At 41.5% G+C, this 16542-nt stretch overlaps 1 long non-coding RNA gene across 1 annotated transcript; it reads left to right on the top strand.

The window, feature by feature from the left end:
• Window positions 1-230: 230 nt before the first annotated feature.
• On the top strand, window positions 231-15596 carry LOC110741743. The gene is made up of 3 exons (XR_002518532.2): window positions 231-1168; window positions 1733-1892; window positions 8804-15596. It is a non-coding gene; the product is annotated as an uncharacterized LOC110741743 (long non-coding RNA).
• The last annotated feature ends 946 nt before the right edge of the window (window positions 15597-16542 follow it).

Genomic DNA, 16542 nt, shown 5'->3' with positions numbered 1-16542 from the left:
CCATATTGGTCAGGCTGGTCTCAAACTCCTGACCTCAGCCTCCCAAAATGCTGGCATTAGAGGCGTGAGTCCCCATGCCTGGCCTTGTCTTCAAATTTTACCCTGTAGACTACGAACTTGTGCTACCATGATTTTAATTCACCTTGTCCTTTTAACATTTTTATTTCTTCCTTTCTTAAATTTTTTTTTTAACTACTTTCATCCCACTGACTAAAGCCCACTTTGTTGAAAGGACATAAAAAAAATGAGACTAAGTCATTTAAAAGGTTTTCTATTTTTTAATGTAAAACTGCATATTCTACTTAATGTAGAATTTAGATCTCTAAAATAAAACAAAATATGGCAGACATATATTCATGCATTTTAAGTGGAAGCTAAACTCTATTTCTTAGAGAAAAAAATATATAAATTATGCTGAGAGCAAATCTAGGCATGTCTTTCAAGATTTGCCTGTTTGAAAATGTTACAATGATCTTAAAACTGAATGTTTTATGTTAACTGCAAATACATTTTAAATCCAGTCACTCTGAGTCAGACTAAATGTTCTTCTCCTTAAGGATGTAAATTTCATTCTTGGGATTTTGTTAAGTAATTAATTTTGAAATCAGTGTATATGCTTAGAATCAAACAATATCTTGGAAAAAAGCGTATTACAAATTTAAAGAATGACCAAGTAGAAATAAAAATGAGAAAAAAAAGAAGATTCAGTATTATAATGGTGTGTGACTGCATCTTTGTTAATTTCATGGAGGAGTAATTTTTATCAGTTTATGAAAAATAGACATTTTAATATCTCATACAGAAAAAAACAAATCCGCAAAGTAAAGTTCTTTGCTTTAAGATGCATGTTTAGAAATTAAAATCATAAAATGTTGAGCTAAGAGAATATTTAATCTGAGTGTAAAACGCTCCTTTAAAGCCAGTGCACAGAAGGGTGAAGACAAGTCACAGACTAGAACGTATTTGTATGACTTTTTTGGAGTGGAGGTGGTAGTTGCGTTTTCTAATTGGATACGTAGTCATTTTTACTTTATCTTATTTATTCTCCTTCCAGAATAGTACCAGGAAATTATGTTTTGGCTTCACTTCTGAATCAACAATGATGGTCGCCATCTGCAGAGGATGAGGGAGAAGGAACAGTTTAGCATGAGTATCAGCATTTCTGAGAGTAATTATGTGTTTTTAATTGACACAGTTTATATATATGTATATATATAATTTTATTATATCGACCTATATAAAATTATATGTAATTAGTATATATAATTTTAATTGATAAAGGTACAAATATATAGAGAGAGGTATTATATTACTGTGAAAAGAGAAGGTGTAAAAGCACCACAAACTAAATGATAAATGCTTTTGATGTATACAAAATAAACATGGAAATGTTTACAAAGAGAATTAAATGTAAAAATGATATGAAAGAAATTAGAAAAAAAAAAGAAAGAATGAGGAAGACATCATTGCATATTGATAGGTTAGGGAGTTTGAAGGTACTAGAACTTAAATTCTATTAAGCTTTCTCTATTTCTCTATGCTTTATTTCCCTGAGAAAGGGGATCTTAATATTTGCCACATTTCCTTAGTTGATGTCTGATATTTAGCCACTTGTATTAATACCACTTTTGATTCAGATGACTTATTATTATTATTAACCATACTGCAATCCACGTGTGCAATATGTGGTGTCTTGCCTGTGTCTTCTCATTCTTGCTATCAATTCCTCCAGGTTCAGTTTCTTTGAAAACCACAGAAGGGAAAATGCAGTGGAGAACTTGTGAACAACTGGGTCAGGAAAAACTGCGGCTGCTTTTCAGGGCTCTGATCTAGGAACCCCAGATGCAAAGACATGCTGGCGTCCTCTTGCTCAGCCATTCACCGGGAAACAGGTGAGCCAGCTCACTTCATCAACCTCCGTGTGCAATGTAGCTCAACAAATAACTGATTGACAATCCTTTATAAATATTAACATGGTGCAAAAGTAATGGCAAAAACCACAATTACTTTTGTATTTGTGTACTAATACTATTGGCCGTGTTGTCACATGCGTGCATTTGGATTTACTGAGGCACTGTTTCAGAGGGTATTATCTGGACTTGTTATACATTTTGACTCACTAAGAGTAATATTCCTAATGTACTTCTTTTTTTTTTTTTTGGCATAGAAACACTATGTTGAGTCTTATTTTAATGTTTCAAGGTTTCAAAATTTTTCAGTTTGCTAAGCAGGTATGTGTATAGAACTTCTCCTAGGGGGAAGAGGAAGACACGATTGAATGAGTTGAAGACAAGAGTTGAGCTATTATGTGTGTTGTGCCTTTGCAATATGGATAGAATCTATTACTTTTTTTTTTTTTAACAAAACCCCAAAACTAATCCAGACAGATAAGTATGGTTCTTCAAATACCTTCCTTAATATTTAGAATTTGTTTAATGATTGATGTTACTCAAATATGCTACAACTCTTCTCTCGGAATTACTCTTGGAGTCATTTTAGGAACTAAAAACATAATCCATCTATTTCTTTTGGGCACAGCAATTATTTTGACCGAATAATATTATGCAGCTGGGTTATTCACCCTTATTCACCAAACTTGGCTCTGAATAGCCATTGCCTTTCCCCCCCCGCATCCAGAAATAAAGGCCACATGCAAAGTCTGAAGATTGTTTACCAATGACACAATTCCAAAGAAAAGCTTAGAAAATGATTCACAAAAGGAATTTCAAACATGGAAGTGTTTGAGTGATGGCAGTGTCACAGGAATGATGTCACGAAGCCACAGTGTGAAGGTGCATACAGTAGCCACATGCTGGGCATGCTGGATTATGTGTGTATGTGCAGGTGAATTCTTCAAACAGGGAGTGGAAAAGCAGAATTCAGGGACTTGTTGCACACTACTCTGTAGGCCGGTGCCCGGATACCTAGTGTGGCCAGATGTTAGACTCCAACCCTGAGATTCTGCAGCAGGGACCCCAGCACTGGTGGGCGTCACTTGAGCTGCTCCAGTCTCTCTACTGAGGTGATCAGGGTACTGGGGCCAAGGACTTGTGGTGACAGAAACTGGTTTCATCTGCAAGCTCACACCTTGACCCATACTTGAATGCCTAAGCACTAGTCCATAATGACTTCCATGGGCTTCTTGAAGAGGCCAGTCTGAAAGGAGTTGGCCTTCAACAGTTCACCTCCCTATGAGCTGTATCCTAAATATCTCTTGGAACGGAACAGCATGGACCCATCTCTATCAGATCTACCACCCACTAAGAATGGGTACTAGATAGAGTGACAAAGTCCTGAATCCAACTATACGTGGTTTTGTGACTTTGAATAAATCACTAGACCTGCCTGAGTTACAGTTCCTTAATTTTTAATGTGCAAAATAATTCTAGACTTGTTTTACCTTTGCAGTGTTATTATATTCTCTCTATATGACTAAGTGCCTGGAGAGTCTTCATACTGTGGCCCATTATTTTGGAAATTTATGTGAGATTAAAAACAGAGACTTTTAACTTAAATACAGCATGTAACACATCATTTACCTACACAATAACTGCCCAGAATGTGTAAAATCAACCTACATAAAAATTAGGACACTGTTGTTCATCGTGGTAGCAATTTAAATGTTATGAGGTTTTTTTGGTTTGGTTTTTATATAAATTCCTATCTCATAATCCCTTTAGATTATCAAATAGTTGAAGAAATATTTCATTCATAAAAGCTCATAGTAGGCTTAAATGAGTTACAGGCACATCTTATATATGTGTACTCTGGCCAGATAAGCTTTGTTTTTTCAAAGATTCAATTTTAATAAGCCTTTTATGGAACTTGCTATTTCTGCAGTGACTTTCTCCACACGTCATGTAGATTGGTATTTTTTTCTTCAAGTATGCCTGGATCGTACACCCTGACATACTCATAAACTAAATGCAGAAATGGCACTGTAGAAATAATTATTTCATGCACAACATCCTCAAGTTCTTTCCACTGTTTAACCTCAGACACATTGTTCTCATTTCCACTCTTCACAAGACATTTGTTCTTTTCACTGTTCTCTACTTTAAGTGGATGAGGTTCATCTGGTTTGTTGATGTTATGAAATATGGAATTCTCATATCAATGGTTCCAAAATCATATGGGAATACTTTACATCGTGTCTTTGCCATGATGCAGCATTACCTGGCATCATATAGAATGAGTTAACATGATATTAAATTACTCCTTTTTATGTCATTCACATTTTTTATTTTCTGAGGACCTTTGTCTTACTTGCTCTCTACGAAGTGTGCAACTATGACACTGAGACAAGAAATCTTGTTGTGTTTATTTGGAGTTTGATCTTTATATAAAATTATGTATATCGGTGTATTTACTTCAGGGTTTGAGAGAAGGGATGCTAGACAGTGGCATTGGAGGAAGTTCAATTATTTCATGTTTGTTTGGCCCATCTAGTGAGATAAAACAGGTCAACAGATTTAAAAGAAACCTTCTGAAAATGATCTGAGTCTTTGCAAATAATGTCAGTTGACTTTTCCAGAATATTAATTTTGCTGCCCGAGATCATGAGGGTCAGGAATTCTTGAGCTGAGTGAAAACAAGCAGATGATTTCAGTTAAATTCTAATTTTAACCAACTATGACCTAGTATACATAAAGATGGCCACGCCTTCGCCTTAGAGCCAAAGATTTATTGTAACTGCTCTCGTTTGATTGTAACTGCTCTCGTTTGATTTTTCCTTATTCTTTTAAAGTCCTGATATTTACTAAAGCATTCAAAACTGGAATGGTGGTTCTCAGACTGAGTGTGCATTGAAGTCACACATCGAATCAGTGTAGAGAGAGGCTCTATATGGTTAAAACAAGACTACTGGGTCCCGCCCCAACCTTTCCGATTTTGTGTGCATGGGGTGGGGCCAAGGCTTTGCATTTCTAAGCAGTTCCCAGTTGATGCTGAGGCTGGTGGTCTAAGGAACACCCTCCAAGAAGCACTGGGGTGGACTACAGCAAGGAGAAAGAGGGAAGGTCATGGGCAGCATCATCACCCTCCGGTGCACATGCCGTTGCCAATTTTCTTTTTTTTTTCTTTTTTTTTTTTTTTTTTTTGAGACGGAGTCTCGCTCTGTCTTCAGGCTGGAGGCAGTGGCTGTGATCTCAGTCACTGCAAGCTCCTCACTTCTCCCAGGTTCACGCCATTCTCCCGCCTCAGCCTCCCGGTAGCTGAGACTACAGGCGCCCGCCACCTCGCCCGGCTAGTTTTGTATTTTTAGTAGAGACTGCTCAATTGCATGGTTAGCCAGGATGGTCTCGACCTCCTGACTGATCCGCCCGCCTCGCCTCCCAAAGTGCTGGGATTACAGGCTTGAGCCACCGCGCCCGGCCTGCCATTGCCAATTTTCATGAAATTTAAAATAAGATTCACACCAGGAGCTAGATTTAAATCGAAATCAGAATTGAAGGATGCAGATTTTAAAAACTATAGGCTCTTGAGAATACTTCCTCTTCTTTTCATCTCTTCCTCATAATCATTCATACTTAAGGCTGCTGCTCAGTGAATACTGCAGAACTATAGACCAGAGACTCAGAGCCGGAAAGGACAAGTCAGCAAAACATTTGAGCAAGCCTGCTCCGGAGAGGATGAGGGACTCGAGTTTTGGAAAGAACCGGGGGCTAGGATCCAGCACACCAGGCTTTCAGCCTGGACTCCTGCACTTAACAATTTTGAAAAGTTAGGAGACACGGCAAGACACCCCCACATTCTCTTAGGAAGGAAATAAGCTTGCCCATTGCAGGTTCAGCTGCAACATGAACACCTAAAGCAGCAAGTGCAGATGTGCAAAATGAGCCTCTGAAGGACCCACAGGGCTTGTGAGACTGCAGTGCAGCTTGCATTCATTTCCACATCTGGAGAAAAAAAAGGTTTATGCACCCAGTGTCTACAATGGACGTGAAGAAGAGTCTCACAGGCATGCATTGCTACCATCCCTCTAGAGAAGAGAGGCACATTGGCCAAGGGACTCCTGAGTGCCTGGCTCCCTTGGTAAGAGCCTCTCAAGTGCGATGGCAATGGGCGGAGCTTAGCCAAATAATCTCCTAGTAGCAGAAGTTGTCCCTTCTGTGAGATGCACATCTCAGCACACCTTTGCCTGATGCCATTGAAATGCTCAGTACTCTCACTCCTTGGTGATTAGTCTGTGCTCACAAGAAGATTCTGATTGTGGGTTGGCTTCCCCTGGGAAGGTCTGCCAATTTAATGTGTTTTGGTTCCTGCGACAGTAAATTCTCATAGTTAATGAATAAGTTGGCTTAGTATATGGGGAGAAAGAGCTGCACACACTACTTTGAATATCAGGTCCTTATGCAGTCAATCTTTCGGGTATCTCAACAAAGAGGCTCCTGATGGTGATTTGATTTGTCCTATGGCTTAACCTTCGGGACAGAATGTCTTGGTCCTGCTAACTGAGGCTGTGTGACAGCTTTATTTCTCTGAAATTATTACACTGACATTCTCGCTTTACACTTTAGTCTAATGAGTTTGGAAAATGCGCCTGGAAAATGTGCCTCTGTCCCTGAGCAGCAGCTTGTAAAGTGGGGCCAGCTCTGGGACCCTGGCAAATCCTTCAGCTCCATAATGCTGCTGCAGGGGGCCTTGGGGAGCTGGGCTGCCAGCCTGGGTCTTCGTGGCAATAGCCATGTGTCACTGTGAGGTGGTGCCCAGCATTTAGTTTTCACCTATACTAGCTATTGTTATAGTACAAATTGCTTATCCTCTCTGGGAGGCTCAGATAATGGGTCTGATGTCTGTTCTGACATGGAATTTAATAAACTTCCTAATCTAATGCGGGTTTTTGTTAAAAATAATCTCAAGGGAGAAAATGCCCATATTTAGTAGACTAAAGTTTTCTGCCGGCATGTGACTTACGGACTCTTGTTTACCTGTGAGTTCACTGCAGTCATTTCTTCAGCATCCACCAAAGCACTGCCTTTGCCCTTCGTGGTCCCCAGATCTCCATTTCTTTGTCTCCCTCGCTTCTCCCCATCAGAGCAGGCTTTGTGAGAAGGTGACTCCTCCAGGCACGCAGGGCCTCTGCTCCCAGAATGACCTGGTCGTTCCCTAACCCTCTATTGTCACTGTCTAGGGCTTAACCGAAGCCCCTAAATGGCCAATTTATTAGCTGATGACTCCAAAATCTATATCCTGATTCCAAAAGTCACTCCTAAACTCCAGGTGGAGTTGAGACAATTGTCTCCAAGCCATCGCTACCTTGATGGCAGCATTTCTCAGCTGAAAGATATTTTGCAACTCAGTTAAAGGAGCCCTCACTTATTCAGCATTCAAACCAGAAACCTTGGGTTTCTCTCTCTCCTCCTTCCTTTCCGCTCAGGCATTTAGTCCCTTATTCAGACCATTCAGCCTCCTAAGGCACCATTTCTTCTGTGAATGTGTAACACTTCCACCTGGCCTATTCTTCTCTGTGGTCACTTACTCCTGCTGTTTCTGTCCATCCGTGTTCCCAACCTCACTCTGCTACATCCTCTCCTGTTTAAAATGCACCAGAAAGAAGTCCATGCTTTCTATGGCAAACAGATGTCCACGTGGGCCCCTCGCTTGGAATTCTGCCTTAATCCCTTCACATGGGTCTTCCAGCTCAAGCATTACGAAACTAATGGTAAATGTTCTGAAAGGTTCATGCTACCAGGACCCTGAGCCTTTTCAAATGCTGCTCCTAAAGTCTGGGATCTCTAGCTTCCTATCAAGTGCATGACCCTGTTCTATATGTTACTCTAGACCGGGGTGCCCAATCTTTTGCCTCCCCTGGGCCATACTGCAAGAAGAAAAATTGTCGGCCGGGCGCGGTGGCTCAAGCCTGTAATCCTAGCACTGTGGGAGACCGAGAGGGGCAGATCATGAGGCCAGGAGATCGAGACCATCCTGGCTAACACGGTGAAACCCCGTCTCTACTACAAAAATACAAAAAAAAAAAACTAGCCGGACAAGGTGGCGGGCACCTGTAGTCCCAGCTACTCAGGAGGCTGAGGCAGGAGAATGGTGTCAACCCCTGAGCCGAGATCTGGCCACTGCACTCCAGCCTGGGCGACAGAGCGGGACTCCATCTCAAAAAAAAAAAAAAAAAAAAAAAAAAGAAAAAAAAATGTCTTGGGCCACACATAAAATCCACTGACACTAACAATAGCCAGTGAACTAAAAAAAAAAAAATTGCAAAAAATTCTCATAATGTTTTAAGAAAGTTTACGAATTTGTGTTGGACTGCATTCAAAGCCATCCTGGGCTGCATGTGACCTGCAGCTATGGGTTGGGCACACTTGCTCTAGACAGAGGCTAAATACGGCTCCCTGCAAAGCCTTCTCTGACCTTTGCAGGTGGTGTGCTTCCACCTCTGCACTCATAGCTATGAACACAGGTTCGTAATTTTATTAGAGAACTTCTCTCATGGTACTGCTCTTGTGTCTTCTCCCCTAGGAAGAGATATCTTTGAAGGTGGAGAGTTAGCTGGATTTATTCCTCTTCTCATGTGCCAACCCATTGAAGGTGCTTGAGGGATGCTTATGGGCTGAAGGGAGAACCAGTGTTATGAACTGAATGTTTGTGCTCACCCCCCACAAAAGAATGTATATGCTGAAGCCCTAATCACCAATGTGACTGGATTTGAGGTTAGGACCTCAGGAGGTGATTAAGGTTAGATGAAGTCATAGGGTGGGGAGCTAATGTGTTAGGATTAGTGCTCTTATAAAGAGAAACAACAGAGTGCTCTCTCACTCTCTCTTTCTCTCTCTCTCTCTTTGCCAAGTGGCTATCTACCAGCTAGGAAGAGGACCCTCATCAGGATATGATTAAGGTTGCCGAAGACCTTGATCGTGGACTTCTCATCCTCCAGAACTGTGAGAAATATATTTCTGTTTTCTAAGCCCACCATACGTGATATTTTGTTATGATACACCAAGGTGATTAAGATAAGGTGGTTATGAATACACATGCCATTATACTGGGAACAGCTTGTACTTTGGATGAGCAAATTGCAATTTAATCTTAGACTAGGTGCATTGCTCTCTGTGCCTCAGTGTTCTTTTCTGTACAATGGGTATAATAACAAAACTCACATCAAAGGATTGTAGTGAGGATGAAGTAAAATAGTATGGGTAAATTTGCTTAGATTGCTTAGAACAATGGCTGGTACTTAGTTAGCATGCCATAACTATCAGCTATCATTGTTGTGACCTATAGATATTCCTACAGAAAGCTTGAATACAATCATTTAATGCAAGAAAAGCCATTTAAGAATGGCAATGCTTTTATTTTTTCTTCCCTGACTGTTCAACAGATCTCTATTGACACACACTACATGCTGTGCACTGTTTTAACTGCTGGATACGGAGCAGAGAAAAGCCCAACAAAGCCATGTCCCATGGGCAGAGGCTTATACTTTAGTGGAGCAACAAGCAATATGAAAACCTAAGTACAATGAGAAAAAAGGGGTAAAAAGTGTCAGCTGGAGGGTCCCATTCTTTCTGGTCCTGGAAGGACAGGTCTGGTGAGCCGGGAGCCCCTGGGAAAGGCAGCTGCTCCACAGGGGAGGCGGGCACACTGCTCCAAGGATACTGATGAATTCTAAAGTATTAAAAGTGAGTCAGAAAGAAAGGGGAACAAGACAAACAAAAGCCCCAAACAGTCATGGACTTGGTATGTGTTTCTGTCCCAGTGAGGGCCTGACTGAGTAGATAAAGCTCCATAAAACAGGGAAGGACCTTTGTCCTTTTCCTCTCTGAATCCCCACTACCTAAAAGTGTATGTGCAACACAGTGGCTGCTCAATTAAAATTTGTTGCCTGAATGAATGGAAGATGGAGCTTTGAAAGTTTCTAAAGAATTTGGAATTTTTCCTTAGAGCAATTAGTGCCACTACAATCTTTTGAATAGTAGAGGGACAGAACATACAGGGTTTTAATTAGACTAACCCCAAGAGGTGTGAAGAATGGATTCACCAGGGGCAGAGAGACCAAGGGTATGGAAGCTGTTACTGTTATTCTTTTGCAGGAAGATAGGACTAGGATTGGGGTGGGGGCAGGAGAATGACGGGGAACGGGTATGCAGAAGGCACGTTGTGAAAGGGTACATACCTGTGGTCTGATTGCACCAGGCTGACCAGGAAAGCCAAGTTTAAAATGGCAGCAAAGCTGAAGACAGGCCAAGTCAACACATAGGCTGAGGGAGAGGCCATGGAGGTGTTCTGGTGTAAGGCGGGAGGCAGATCCCTACCACTGATAACACCGCATCTCTTGGTTGTTCTGTTGGAGGTGATGAGTTGGGTTGATGACGGGTACCTGGCAGGTGCTCAGCTGGTGCACACCAGTGAGGCTGTGCTGATGGCTTAAGGGGAGCTCGTGCCTTTTGCTGTGGTCACTGCCCTGGCTGGGGATGCTCCTGCCCTTGCAAGGAGTACAAAGTTTTGATGCTATCCCTGACTGTGCTGACGTCTTCACTTTCCGTCAACCACTTGCTCAAGGTACACATATCACTGTCTCCAATCTGACAGGTGTTAATTATGATTTGTGCTGAGAAGAAAGCAACAGAATATGCCTCTACTGATATGTACCAAATATATCTGTCTTTCCGGGTACTGACATGCACTGGATAAGAAAAAGGCTCTCAGGTTGGGGGTGGTTGGAAAGTAAAAGGATAAAGAATAGGCATCTTGAAGATACACTACTGTAAAGCCATTTGGACACAGAATGGCTGGAAAGAACCTAAAGAAGAAAACAACACACAAAAGGGAGAGAGTTAATATTTGTTTTATTGGGAGAAGTTTCAGAGTCTGGCTACAAGAGAGAATGCAAACAAATGTGAGAGGGTGTTTAATCTGCCCATATCATCAGACCCATAGGATCATTAGTAGTTACAAATGCTAATGATACAAATCCACCTAAGAAAACCATGTTTTTAAAAATAGACAGTAGTGTAGTGCCTGGTGTGTACATATATTTTGCATCATCTTGAGAACATCTGAAAATTTTCTACTGAATAATCCCAAGTGGGCAGACAAGGTCATGCATTAATTTATTATTTCAACAAATATTTGGTACCTCCTCTGAGTGAGGTGATATGCCAGGCCCTGGGAAGACATTACAGGCAAAACACAGTTTCTGCCTCATCGAACCTATAGTTGAGTGGGGCAGAAGTCACAGCCCAAGAGAGGATGATGTTTCTTTGAAGTATGAATTTGCTTTTATAAATTCACATAAATACAAAGTATATCTGTGTTTGCTCTAAAATGCATTGCTTTAAATTAATGTATACTCGGTGCAACTCTCCATTCAAAAGCTCATGTTATACCAGAAGAAAGGGCAATATATTTTCTATGAGCTAATTGAAATGGTATTTGGAGCCCCTTCCTGCATAGCTGACTGATATAGTCTGACTCTGTGTCCCCACCCAAATCTCATCTTGAATTGTAATCCAAATTGTAATCCCCATGTGTTGGGCGAGGGACCTTGCGAGAGGTGATTAGACGGTGGGGGCAGTCCCCCCATGCTGTTCTAGTGATAGTGAGTGTGTTCTCATGAGATCTGATGGTTTTATAAGAGAGTTTCCCTTTTTCGCTCGGCACTTCTCATGCTTGCCACCATGTGAAGAAGAACGTGTTTGCTTCCCTTTCTGCCATGATTGTAAGTTTCTTGAGGTCTCCCTAGCCATTCGTCTCCCTACGAATCAATTAAACCTCTTTCCTTTGTAAATTACCTAGTCTCAGTAAATTCTTTACAGCAGTATTAGAACAAACGAATACCCTCGCAGAACAATTTGACCTCAGTATATCTTGACTTTCCCCTTCCCTCTTCTGAGACCTGTATTCAGTGGGCCTGAGGAAGGTCAAGACCTTGGAAGTGGGAAGCCCTGTTTAACTGTTTCTTCCAAGACAGTTCTCTCCAGCTCACTGTGCCCACAGGATAGGCGCTGCTGACTCTGGGGCTCCCCTACTGTACTTGGTGCATGAGAGTCTTCTCCAGGCTGCTCATGGTTCCTCCAACTGTTACTATCCCCAGTCTGGACTCTTGCCAGCCCCAAAGATCTGCCTCTTGACAAGTATCCATTGCTCCAAGATCCAGAGAACTCCATTCTTACCAGCCTGCCTCCAGCCATCCTTGACCATCTCTTTCTCGTCTTGAGAAAATCTTTCGCTCTTCATGATTTTTGCAAGGATATTTTTCCTGCAACGAACCCTGTGAGGTAATTTTAGAAACACAATACTAAGCTTTTTACTGGGACAGGACTTTATGGAGCCCTTGAGGAAATAGGCTCAGCCCATGCTACTGGCTTCAACAGAGAGAAGAAAAGGGATCTAATATGCAGGGAAAGAAAATACAAGTGAATATCTTATCTTAAAAAAATTCCCAGCATAAATGTTTTATTTTCCTCAAATCATCTAGGATACTATTATTTTTAACTTTTGGCCTTAATCCCTCAGATGTCACAATAATTAAATTTCTCTTACTTAACAAATATTTTCTGAGCACCTCTTATGTGCCAGGGACATTGTGAATACAGTGAGCAAAAATCCCTGGTGCTCAGGGCTTGCGTCCTAGAGCTGAGCTAAGGGACTGAAGGCAAGAAGGCTCTCAAGGCATCCCACTTCTAATGTCATTATCCGGTTGCTCATGGGACTTCAAAGGTTTTATGAGGTTGAGCAGAAACCAAACATGGTCCACTTTACTGGCTGATTTTTCAGTCCGTTAAATGAGATTTTTAAGTAGTATAATAATTGCTTGGTCACCCGACATTAGTCATAAAAGTACATTTGAAGAGGGGTCAGACCACAGACCACTTTTTAAAAGACCCTCCTTTACAAAATTTTTTTTATTAGAAGACTTTTACTGCGAAATCATAGGGAAATATTTCTTCGGTCCAAGAGAATTGTCTTTCTGTTCTTTCTTCCCCCAGCCTAGAGGCCACCTACTTCAGATTCCCTTCGCAGTGTTTGTTAAGTGGTTATTCTTATGCATTGCTAATGCCCCAAACACAGCTTTACAGAAGACAGAAAATTTGAAAAGGCACTGAATACAAAAATAAAATATTCTCAGGGTACCCTTCATGTAGATTTGCTCAGTGGAGGGAAATGGACTTTAAAATTAGACCATTTGCGTTAGAAACCCTAAGAAGCAAAGTTCCTCCATTCTGAAATGCAGAAGTTAAAATCCAGGCCATCTGAAGACAGCTGGGGTGCCAGGGAGGAGAGGGCAGGACATGTAACTTTGTGTGACAGGCTGTCATGGCAACCGCAAAGGAATCCCCACCCCAGGGTGTATGCTATTCACAAACAAAGGTGCTACCCTGCAGTCTTCAGGGGGAAACGTCTGGCCTTTTATCTTCTGCAAATTCCCCAGGCTCTTGGGAGGCCACACAAAGCAGGGGCTTTTTTTTCTGTGCTTACTCAGTCTCACTAGAAGGGGCCCTCTCTTCCAAACTCCGTTTCCCTTCCTGCCTCCCCATCCCCCACCCAGCTAGCTTCTGCCCCTCCTGCCTGCTCCCCCTTACCCAGGTGTGTCAGTGCAGTACTTCCCGTTCCTCATATCTCTGGGGACGCCCTCAGCTTCTGGATCACAGTCACCCCGCCCTCTTTCCTAAGTCAGGCTGCTAAGCGTTAGGGAGGCATTTACTCTTAGTAAATTCTAAATTCTTAGTGGGGCTCCTCCCTCCTTGCACGCCCTGCCCTAGGGTGTGTGGCCTTTACTTTGTGAGAGGTTCCCGGTTTTGCTTTTTCGATGAGAGGAAACAAGTCATTTAAAAAGATAAGCACTGAGCCAGGTTTAAGCGAGAGCACAAAAATAAGATCATTAAAAATTACAATTGAAGCCATGTCTGACTTCTTGTCTAAAGATCAGGATTCTTGGCCTTTGTCACCACTGCTGAGTTCTCCTTCTCAAGGACCCAGTTTGCTTTTTATAAGCTTCAAGTGAATTGTCTTATTTGAAAGATATCCTCTGCTTAGACAAAAGGAAATCTAACTTTTATTCCTTCATCATCACACGTCCTCAGCCCCTGATTTGATCTCGGAACAGGCCTCCAGGCAAACAATGTCCCCTGAACTCTCGCCTTGGCTTTCCCAGCCTCCTCTCCTCGTTGCAGTCGGGGCTGCCTGACGCACACAGAGCATGCTTACTTGTCACAGACTGCTGGAATGCAAAACGATGAGAATTAATGCTGTTATTAAAGGATTTTTAAATTAAATGTGCAGTTCAGAGCCACATGCTGCCTTCTTAAAGGAAGAGAAGTTTAAGTAAAAAAATCTGACAGATATTCGTTCCGTCTAGCGTGGCAGAATTTGTGGTAGATTACCGTCTTTGATTTCTGTGGGCTTGGGTTGTCAGGTCCACTTGCACATGGGCTGTGGGAAAGAGTTGCACTTTTGTAATTTGAAAACATATGGGACATATGGTAAATATTACACCCATAACTGTTACGAAGTTCTGTTTCCTTGAAGGCCCTTTCTTTTTTGCCTGTACCCTCCAGGGGATTACTTGCAAGAACCCCATTATCTTTCTACCTCTATTTTCCCCTAAAGTCGATTTGCTTTATTCTGAGGCTTTAGAATCCCAGTGAAAAAATCTAGAAATCGAGTGTTTATTTTTCGCCATGCATGACAATACAATATTCTACAGCTTCTGGTCTCCTCTTGAGCTAATGTTTATTCTGCTTTTCATCTTTGTGTTCAAAGATATAGGCTTTTAAAAAATGTGTTTGTATGTTTTCTCTTTGAGGCCATCCTCCCCCTATTATATCTGTAAGTGAATCAATTAAATAGGTATTGACAAGTTATTACCCTAGGCAAAACCAAAAACCAACCAAGTCTCAGGATTTAAGAAACGATATTATAATGTGCAAAATGATAAAGGTTATTATACAGTGCAAAGTCCTATGGGGATGCAAAGGAATGAGACATCATGTCTGATTAGAATGATCAAGAACAACTTTATTGCAGAAGACACATTTGGAATAAGCCTATTAAGGATGTTGTAAGAGGCAATATGGATAACTCAGGGTTCCTGCTGGGCAAGGCTGCGAGGGGAATGTGTTCATAGGCTGCTATGTGGCCTCTCCCATTGTGAGACAGCCTACTGGATGCCAAAGTTGGAATGGTCCAGAGCTGACAATGATGGGCTGGTGGTCCCCTCAAAGGTATACTCACCGGTACATAAGTCACCTGTGAATGGTGCAAGGGCATAGCATGGTGTGTGGCCATTTCTTCAGCTTCTCTGAATTAGGTTAGCCAGGGGGATGGCCCAGGAATGTGCATTTATAAAAGTTCACTGGTTGACTCTAGTGATCAGGTTTGAGAACCACTGGGACTAAAGTACAGCATAATTAGGAGAACTATCTATGTCTCTAACTGTAAGTTCAGGGCTATACCCCAACAAGATAGTTCAACCCAACAGTGAGCTAACGCATTTGCCTGTTTTATCCAATCCCCTTTTTACATTGAGTCAGGGTAATTTTTCTAAAATGTCAAACAGACTCATAAAATACTTCAGAGGCTCCCCACTGCCCCTAGGAAAATGCCTAATTGTTAACATGAACCACATGATGCTCTTTGATCAGATTCTTGCCCACTTTCTCGTCTCATCTCTTCCCATTCCTCTTTTCACATTTCCTGCTTCAAACGTCCTTTTCCTCTCATCTCTAAGCCTTCTCCCTTGGCTGAGCGTTCAGGGGGCCTATTCATTCCTATCTGCCACCCAGCAGTACTCTTCCCCCACCTCTCCCTAGAAACCACTTCCTGTACAAGGATTTCCCTAATACCTCCATCTACCCGGAAGCCTGCCTTTTATGATCTCAGAGCCATTTCTCTATTTTGAAATAATTGCTTATTTGTCTGTTACCTTCCAGAGAATAAACTTTGTGAAAACAGGAGTCAACTCACCTTCCTCAATCTTGCCCTTCTAGGAGCAAGAACAGTCTTGGTATTCACGAAGGATTGATTCACCTTCTCTCAGATACCGAAATTCAAGAACACCCAAGTTCCTGGGCAAAAACTGTTTAGCAAAAAAACTGCCTAGAATGATATCATGTTACTCTTTGTACGGTAACATAATATAAACCTTTATAGCATGGCAATTATGGCCCAAGTTCCTGATATAAAGTCTCACAGGATTTGCATATAACCTGTGCACATCCACCCATCTACTTTAAATTGCCTCTAGGTTAGTTAGAATGCCAACTACAATGTAAATGCTGTATGAATGGCTTTTATACTCTATTTCTTAGGGAAAAATGACAAGAAAAACAAAAACTGTACATGTTCAGTGCAGACACATTTTTTCCCCAAATATTTTAGATGTGAAGTTGATTGAATCCACAGATGTGGAACCCACAGATACTGAAGGCCGACAGAGTGTGCTCACCATAAGCATTGTCGAAAGGATGATTAAATGAAAAAAAAAATACATAAGGAAATTGAAAACATATTTCTCTCGGGGTCCTACAAAAACAAAAACTGAGGAACAAATTTATAAACAAACAACAAAAAAGAGACTGACAGAAT

The sequence above is a fragment of the Papio anubis genome, chromosome 15 (assembly GCF_008728515.1).
Source record: "Papio anubis isolate 15944 chromosome 15, Panubis1.0, whole genome shotgun sequence".
NCBI classification, from domain to species: domain Eukaryota; kingdom Metazoa; phylum Chordata; class Mammalia; order Primates; family Cercopithecidae; genus Papio; species Papio anubis.
Note: the sequence above shows the minus strand (reverse complement) of the source record. Positions and strands in the feature narration are given on the sequence as shown.